This window comes from Eleutherodactylus coqui, chromosome 7, assembly GCF_035609145.1.
Source record: "Eleutherodactylus coqui strain aEleCoq1 chromosome 7, aEleCoq1.hap1, whole genome shotgun sequence".
In the NCBI taxonomy this organism is placed as follows: domain Eukaryota; kingdom Metazoa; phylum Chordata; class Amphibia; order Anura; family Eleutherodactylidae; genus Eleutherodactylus; species Eleutherodactylus coqui.
The window spans coordinates 138,498,721-138,507,478 of NC_089843.1; positions in this window are offsets into that span (position 1 = coordinate 138,498,721).

Sequence of the window (8,758 nt, forward strand, 5' to 3'; positions counted from 1 at the left end):
CAATAATCAGTGTAGCTTTTGAGAATATTCAAATTTCAATGTATTGTGAACTACAACCTACATATCTGTATGCTGTGCCCACAGAATGTAGGCTAAAATAACAATAATCTTTAGTTGTATAGCACTAAATTATTCTACAGCACTTTCGAGGCACAGGGGAGCTTAATCAAGACAACATAACATGTCGTGTTAAATAGGTTTTGGACGGGGTGGGGTACTACAAGATGTACAGGGGCTGGAAATGTACATGATAGGCTTATTTGGGGGATGGGGGCTAGATCAGGAGAGTTGGTATGCTTCTTTAAATGGTGAGTCCTTAGGGCACGTCTGAAATTCCATGCATCAGGGATTGTTCGGATGTCTTGAGGTAGAGCGTTCCATAGGGTCGATGCTGCTCTGGTAAAATCCTGAAGGTGGGTACGTGAAGTTCATATTAGGGGGGCATCCAGCCTGAGTGTCTTTGCAGAGCAGAGAGTGCGGGATGGGGGAGTTGCAGCTGCTAAATTAGACCTCTGAGGAAAGACAAATAATCCTATAAATGTATTTTATGTTGTATGTGAAATTATGTGTAAAATTGTTTTACTATAAATGTACAGTCCTTATGACAGGAGGGGAGAAAATTACCTTGTATAGCACTTTAATGGAGCTTGAGTTAGGCTTCTACCCTCCAAAGAATGGAGTCTCTGCTCATGTATCTCTTATCTCTCTCAAATACTTTTTGTAACCCTAAGTAAACCTAATTTTCTTTAACTCTACACTGTGAGCCATGATTACTTTCTTACCTTGTATATTACAAAAAATAAAGCAGTTGTGACTTTCTTAATATTGAAAAAAAATCAATGAAAAATGTTTTTATTGTGCAAAATCAGTAACACATATGAAGAAAACCTATATAAATTCAGTATTGACCTGCAGAATAATTTTAAAATGTCATTTACACTACATGGTAAGCAGCATATGAAAAGGGTAAGAAACAATGTCAGAGTTGTAGGGTTTTTTGTACACATTATTTCCCAACAAATTCAATAAAATGTGATGAGAAAGTCATCTTTACCCCAAATTGATAACAATGAAAATGTCAGCTCATCCTTCAAAAAATAAGCCCATACACAATTCCATATAAGGAACTTTTAAAAAAAAAACAGTTATAGGTCTCTAAATATGGTGAACAAAAATGCTTTAATTTTGCAAAAGTAGATATCATCACAATCATACTGATCAATAGAATAAAGTTATCATGTTATTTATACTGCTCAGTGAATGAGGACCAAAAGTTTAGGTACCTTTCTGAGGGTTAAGGTGTCTCATAAAACCAGAGGTGCTCAAGGATTGGCAGCAGACAAAATTACAGGATGCATGCTGGCCCTTTAAGACTGCAGGGAAGGTTTAGCAGGAGGCAAGTATATGGTATCTGCCATGGATAGGAAGAGAGCACACGCCATGGCCGTCAGCTGTAACAGATGAGGCAAGATGGCCATTGTGGCTGTGATTGTAACTATTTTAAACCTGTGTTATATGTTATGAATGCTTTTTGTGTTAAATATATGGAATATTAGGAAACAACTAAAAGGGTCAAATGTTTTTTCATAACATCATATTAGAATTACTACTACATATGTCATTAGTTAATATTTATTATGACAGCCAACCAGTGCTTTACCTTAGTGCAGATAAATTCTAATAGGAAAATTGTAATACATACAAAGCTTAGCAGTTTGTGATTTTGTTTCACTTATTCTATTAAATTAATTTGATGTTCTATTTTGATGAAATAAGGGTTCAAATCATTGAATCCTCAATATCAATTTGCATACGGCAGTCTCTGCTGACAAGAATAGTCTTTGTACATGAGAAATGCTATTTCTCCCTAATTAGCTTTTTCATTTTCATTACTAAATATGCTAAGTAAAGTAGAAAGTAAATTGTAATGGTTTAGTGTTATGAAGAAATATACTATCTTACCATATCTACTTGTAAAATTATCCTCATTCAAATTAATCTTCAATAGTGTTGTACTGCTTTATATTACCCTCTGGACAAAAGCTTAAAAGTAAAGTTCCTTAATGAGGAAAGTTTTTCATACACACTTATATCAAAATGAAAATCTCCACATGCTTCAGTAAGGATCCCCAATTATAAACATAAAATCCAGATGTGCTAAATATGTATTCTTTATCAAATGTTTAACCTAAGTACAGTCTATTATGCAAATTTTTTAGAAATTAATGCATTTCATCTTCTGCATCAATTGTCACTTAATATTAGTGGTAGTATAGGATCAGACATGTTTTTAATCAGTTTTTACATATCTAAATTGTATTATGTCCCTGAGACTAAAACATATTGGACATTGAATGACAGTTTTAGAATCTTGAGTTAAAATAATTAGGGCAGAATAGTGGTTAGCCTAATGTGTATTTTTATTCTGAGCTGGACAATGACATTATGCTTTGTGTAATTTCTCTTTAGTGATATTACACAGGAATACCAATCTGAAAAACATTTTTCTCAGCATCATATTGAACGGTTTTCTCAACATGGCGTAACATTCTCTGGATGACCTAAGAATTTTAGCTGACCAAATATTGATATTAGTATGGGGGAATATACTGAATAACATTTGTAATATTAAAACAATCAATGCAATGTAATACTTTAAATAAATATGTTTAATGATTTTTTTGCATGTATATGTATTAAACCATAAATAAGGAATCATAAAATATATCTCCACAGCCTTTGGAAATTAAGGTAATGTAATAAAATCACATCTGGCAATTTATTATTATCTCCAACCATTAAACCCTTGGTGACATGCAAAGTACACGTATATCATAGCGAACATGATCTTAGCACAAATGTAATATATATGTAAGGTGACCACGTTATGCGGACTCAGCATCTGAACCCATACTGTCCTCAGCAGTAGCTGGCTATAACTGAAAACTGGACTCCTGTTACAACTAGCTGCGATCCCAACTATTTAACCCTTTCCAATCCAATTTGTATCCTGGTTTTCCTAAGGAACTTGCTGTTTTTCTGCAGTTATACAAAAGCGCTATATGCTGGCTAAAGCCAGTACTGCATGAGGTGACACATTGGATAGGCTCAGACAGCAGAGAGGTTGGCAATATACAGTAAGAGAACCCCGACGGATGTCTTACAACATCAGAGCTGTACAGTCATAATGACTTCAGACATCAGACAGTGGATTGGAAAGGGTTAACCCCTATATACCAATGTCAATGCAAATCATGAAATCTATGAAATTTGGGAGGAAGCAAGCTTCCACCTTCATCCCATAGGCACCCTCCTATTTGATCGCAGTGTTTCTAGTTGCCATGGCAACTGGCTGGCAAGTGGCCTATTAAGCAATGCTTTTATTGCGCAAATGTAGTAAAATCTAAGAAAAAATTACATAAATTTGGTAGCCCTGCAATTGCAAACGTAACATCAATTTTACAGCATGCTGAATGGCATAATAAACAATGTCAGAGTTGAGGTTTATTAGTATGCCTTAATTTCCAAAACATGCAATAAAACGTCATTCTATAGTCATATATAGCACAAAACAATAGCAATGAAAGTGTAAGTTTGTGTTTCAAAAGCAAACCTTCAAACAGATCCAAAGATGAAGAAATAAATCTGTTATGTCTATTTGCATATGACAATGCAGAAACAATGTTTTCTAAGTTAAATGTTTTTATTGTATAAAAGTAATAAAAATATATTTAGAAATTTGATGTTGCCGTAATTGTACTGACTCACAGAAAAAAGTCAACATATCATTTATGCTGCCTGGTTCACGGAGTATAACAAAAAGAAAAAAAACAATTTCAGAGTTGCATTTCTTGTACAGCTCAGCTTCTGAAAATGCAATTTAAAGTGATCAAAGAGTTGCCTGCACCCAATTAAAAAGACAAGCCTTCACACAGCATCATAGTTGGAAAAAAGTTATGTTCACTGAATAACGTGATGAAAAATACTTTTATTGAGCAAAAGTAGTAAAGCATTTAAAAAGAACTAGATGAATTTAATCTCATTGTAATCATTCTAACCCACAGCATAGAGTTAACATTTTACTTACACTGTATGATGAGCACTTAAAAATGAAATCCATACAACAGTGACGGAATTGCTGTTTTTTACCAATTCCCCTCAACCTAAAAATTATTAAGCCCTAGTATACTTTGCACAGCTTACATAAACCACCACATTATAAATTGACATACCAATAAGACCTCAAACAAAACTACTACTTCTTCAACAAAAATACTAGATTAATACCCTAAGGAGTGTAGTTTTCAAAATGGGGTCACTCTAGGGGGGTTCCTCCAAACTGAGTACTCAGTGGCTCTGGAAATACAACATGGTATTTGAAAATGATTCCAACAAGATCTAAGCGCCTTTCGTTTTTAAACAGGGTTCCATTGGTGGGAGCAGAGAATGTTGCTTTATCACACTAATATGCCTATACAAAATGTGGTCTGTACATTGGGAGAAGGTATATTTCTGCTATTGTCAATATTTATATTGCAGCAAAGCAGACAAACAAAATGTCTGTCTTTATAGACTTTACACAGCTAGCAGTGGAGTTTGGGGGATTCATTTATGCTGCACCATACAGGGAGAGCTCACAAAAGTACAAGGTAAACTGTGTGGCCTTTGGTTCTAGCATATCATGCCTCCCAGGAATTGTGGCTTGTTTAGTTGGTGGTGCTTTTTTTGTTAATATAAAAAAAGAAAACCAAACAGGGAAACAGCAAATATGCTCAGTGCATGTCAGCAGCCTCAGACATTGTTTAAAGTCACCAGTCTGACTACTATAAATTATTTACAGGCCTTACACAGTTAGCAATGGTTTTCTGCAAACTATAAAATGATCTGATAAGTTGTATAAAACTACTTAAAAAGTGGACCCCCCAGAAAACTCAAGAGAAAAAAAATTAAGAAGGAAAAATTAAAAAGTAAAGGGTAGGGTATATGTCAGTGGTGGGAGTTGTAGAGGAAAGGCCAAATTAGCACTTCAAGTGGCTCCCACTTAAGCAACAGCTGCACATTCTGCAGCAGGCAAGGCAAGCCTAGTGCCATTCCTTAAAAGGATTTCTGCACATGCATTACATCCACAGCATGCAGAACAGGTCATAGAGTGGATGACGCAACATGCGTCAAGTACTACCATTTTCTCGCAGACACACAGCAATCAGTCTGCACCAGTTGACCATGAGCATCCCCCCCTCTACTTCACCCTGTGCCAAATCCCTGGCACGCTTCAAAGCTGTCCACAAGAATTAGCCCAATGGGCTGTTTGATAGGGTAATACATAGGGGAAGTTTTATGAAACTGCATAAAAGAAAAACTGTCTTTGTTGCCCCTAGCAACCAACCACAAAACAGTTTTCATTTTGTATTCTGCTCTGGTTAATTAAAAGCTGAGCTGTGATTAGTTGCTAGGAGCAACTAAAACAGTTTTTCCTATATACGGTTTCATAAATATTCCCTATAGTAAATGTGGTGCAAACCATGTTTGACAATTTTCTGATGCCATTTGCAATATTGAAAATTTTCAATGGTAAATCAGCTACTTTCTATAAATGAACTCATAAGATTTAGAGATGCATAGCGTAGATGTTTCAATTTAGTTATAGAACTTGTCTGACATACAGATGTATCCACCTTTAACCCTTTCCAATCCATTTATTTTTTCTCACCCATTCTCCCCAGCTCCAAATAAATTGGAGCTGGGTAGAATGGGTGAGAAAAAATACATTTTCCTGCACCCTCCTGAACTGACAGAGTTCAGGAGGGTGTAGGTGCTCACTGCACCGTGGGGGGATCCTGCTTACCTGTCCGGCGTCTTCCGCATTCTCCTTCTGCCTCCCGGCTCGGCGATCATGTGACCGCTGGGGTCAGGTGGTACCCAGCCGTCACATGATCGCCGAGCCTGGAGACAGAAGGGAGAATGCGGAAGACACCGGACAGGTAAGCAGGTTCCCCCACGGTGCAGGCTCCTGGCTCGGCGTTCATGTGACCGCCGGGGGTCAGGTAACACCGGCGGTCACATGATCGCCGGCCGGAATCTATGCATTGCATAGTGCTAATTGAGCGCTATGTAATGTGTAAAGGAGAAGGCAGAAAGGGTTAAAAACCCTTTCTGCCTTCTCCTCGGGGGTCCTCGATGAGGACCAGTGCAGGAGTGCATCTGCACCCGATGTGTCTGACGATCAGGTGCAGATCCACTCCTGCACTGCAGTGTCGGGCCTGCCCCGACATCAGAGCTGTGGAGGGAAATTATGATGTCGGGGCAGGCCCGACATTGGACTGGAAAGGGTTAACTTGTCAAATTTTGATTAGGATTTTAATTTCTTACCACATAAGATCAATACCTTATTGCAATATGCTAGTAAGATCTTCAGCTTTGGATTAGCATTGTTTAGATGGGAATTAGCGTCTAGGTCATGCACTTTTGACTGATCTAATAATATGATTACTTATCTGAGAGTAAAAATAGGGGGAAATATGAAAGGTCTTCCCAATTTACACTGTTTCTCTCCTCTGATCAGCTCAAACTTCTATAGGAAAACTAGACATTCTATTGCTTTCTGATTGGCTGAGAGCAGTGCTTGCTGAACAAATCACAGCCGTCACATTGGTAAAGCGAGTGCTGGATTGACTGGTTGAGAGCAGTGCTTGCAGAACTAATGAGAGCCATCGCTTCCCGGAGGCAGGATTTATGAATCCAGCAACCAGCAAGAGATGTTCTGTCGGTGGCCAAGGAGTACAGGACGCGTGGTGGAGCTACGGAACCTCGGAGACCAGTGGAAAGGACACGGACCATGGCTATTAGGTAATGTATTCATTTCTTTTTTTATGTAGTCTAGTTAGGGCTTATTTTGGGGGCAATGCTTATATTTCAAGCCTCCTCAAAAATAGGCAAAAATCAGGGTAGTGCTCATTTTAGCGACAGGTCTTATTTTTGGGCAAACATGGTATGTATTCTCTCAACAACACAGGCATCTGCTGGAGATCCCAATAATAGAGAGGCTCCTTTCTCCACACCTGGTTGTCCTGTGATAAAACTGTGACCTGGTGGTTGGAAAGGTACAATCCTTCCTCTTTCACCAGAAATCACTTAACTCTCTTTATTCCCATCTGGATACCTGTCTCTCTCATGCCACTTCTAAAAACCTAATAGCATCAGCAAGGTTACTTGTTCCTTTGTATGGGCTGTGAAAAGACATCCTTGTCCTAAAACACTGGGAGAAAAAGGTTGATCAAAAATGTAGATTCAAAGAAATCTCACACTGGGAATCCTGCTCTAGACATGTGTTTATAAAAACTTCAAAATGATCTGGTGTAAAGTCACAATCATTTGTATTTAAACAATTTACAAATACATTTCCATAGAGATAGCCTCTAGAATTAAATAATAGGTGATCTGTGTAAAAGCAAACAAATGATTGCTGTACCTATGCATCAGTGACTTTTCTGCATGACTATCTGAACAAAATTTCCTCCCTATGGGTACCCTAAGGATTGTTATTTTCTTGCAACTAGGTATTACAAATGTTTTTAATATTTACTCTGGTAAGTACTGCAAGTAGTTGGATCCTCCTGCTGGAAGCCTGTGCAGTGGAGAAGACTTCCCTCTTTCTTTTGCTCCTCCTGTTCATGCCAACAAGAGCTCTTAAGTACTGCCTGTACAGACAGTAGAAGAAAAGCCTGGAAAGGGAAAGACAGTGCAGGGGAGAAAGCAGCACAAGAGCATGGAAAACACTATGGAAGAAGAATGCAGAAGCTAAGAAAGTGAAGGCTGCATCTTGAAAATCTCCAGTATGCTACCTAACCCAGCACCTGGGGCACATGCCACACCTGCTTCCCCAGCTACGCCCTGCATGGATTCAAACATCATTATTAGGGATGAGCGAGCGTACTCGGAAAAGCACTACTCGCACGAGTAATTTGCTTTATCCGAGTATCGCTGTGCTCGTCCCTGAAGATTCGGGTGCCGTCACGGAGCGGGGAGCTGCAGGGGAGAGCGGGGAGGAACGGAGGGGAGATCTTTCTCTCCCTCTCTCCTGCCCGCTCTCCCCTGCTCCCCGCTGCGACTCACATGTCAGCCGCAGCGGCATCCGAATCTTCAGGGACGAGCACAGCGATACTCGGATAAAGCAAATTACTCGAGCGAGTAGTGCTTTTCCGAGTACGCTCGCTCATCTCCAATCATTATCCATTTCACACACTAAAATGATGCATATGTCTGAAATATCTACCTTTTATCCACATGGACAACTTGTGTAATAGAAATAGGGGATGCTTGAATAAAAACACAATTTGCTAGCATATGTTGTAGCTGTTGGTACCCTAGACACCCTAGAACCTTATATGCTATAGAGACTTGAATGCCATCTAGAGATAAGACTTAACTTACAGACTTGACTTTGTATTTCATTTTACTTAAATCAACAAAGCACACTCAAATTCACATGAGTTACATGGGATAATACAGTGCACTGAAAGTAGAAAGTACTTACATTTTTTAAGTCTGTAAATCTATGTGTTTTCAATAAATCTTCATTTAGCAAATATCAGCAACTTCTTAAAGGAACTTTGCTTGGAAAGGGAATAGCTAAACATCAATTTGATGAGGACAGCCATCAAATCTGACTAAAGTTTTTTTTATTATCAGAATTCTTCTTGTCTTTTTGCATTTCCAGTTTTACATGTGTAATTGTGTAATATTACACACATTTGTTTGT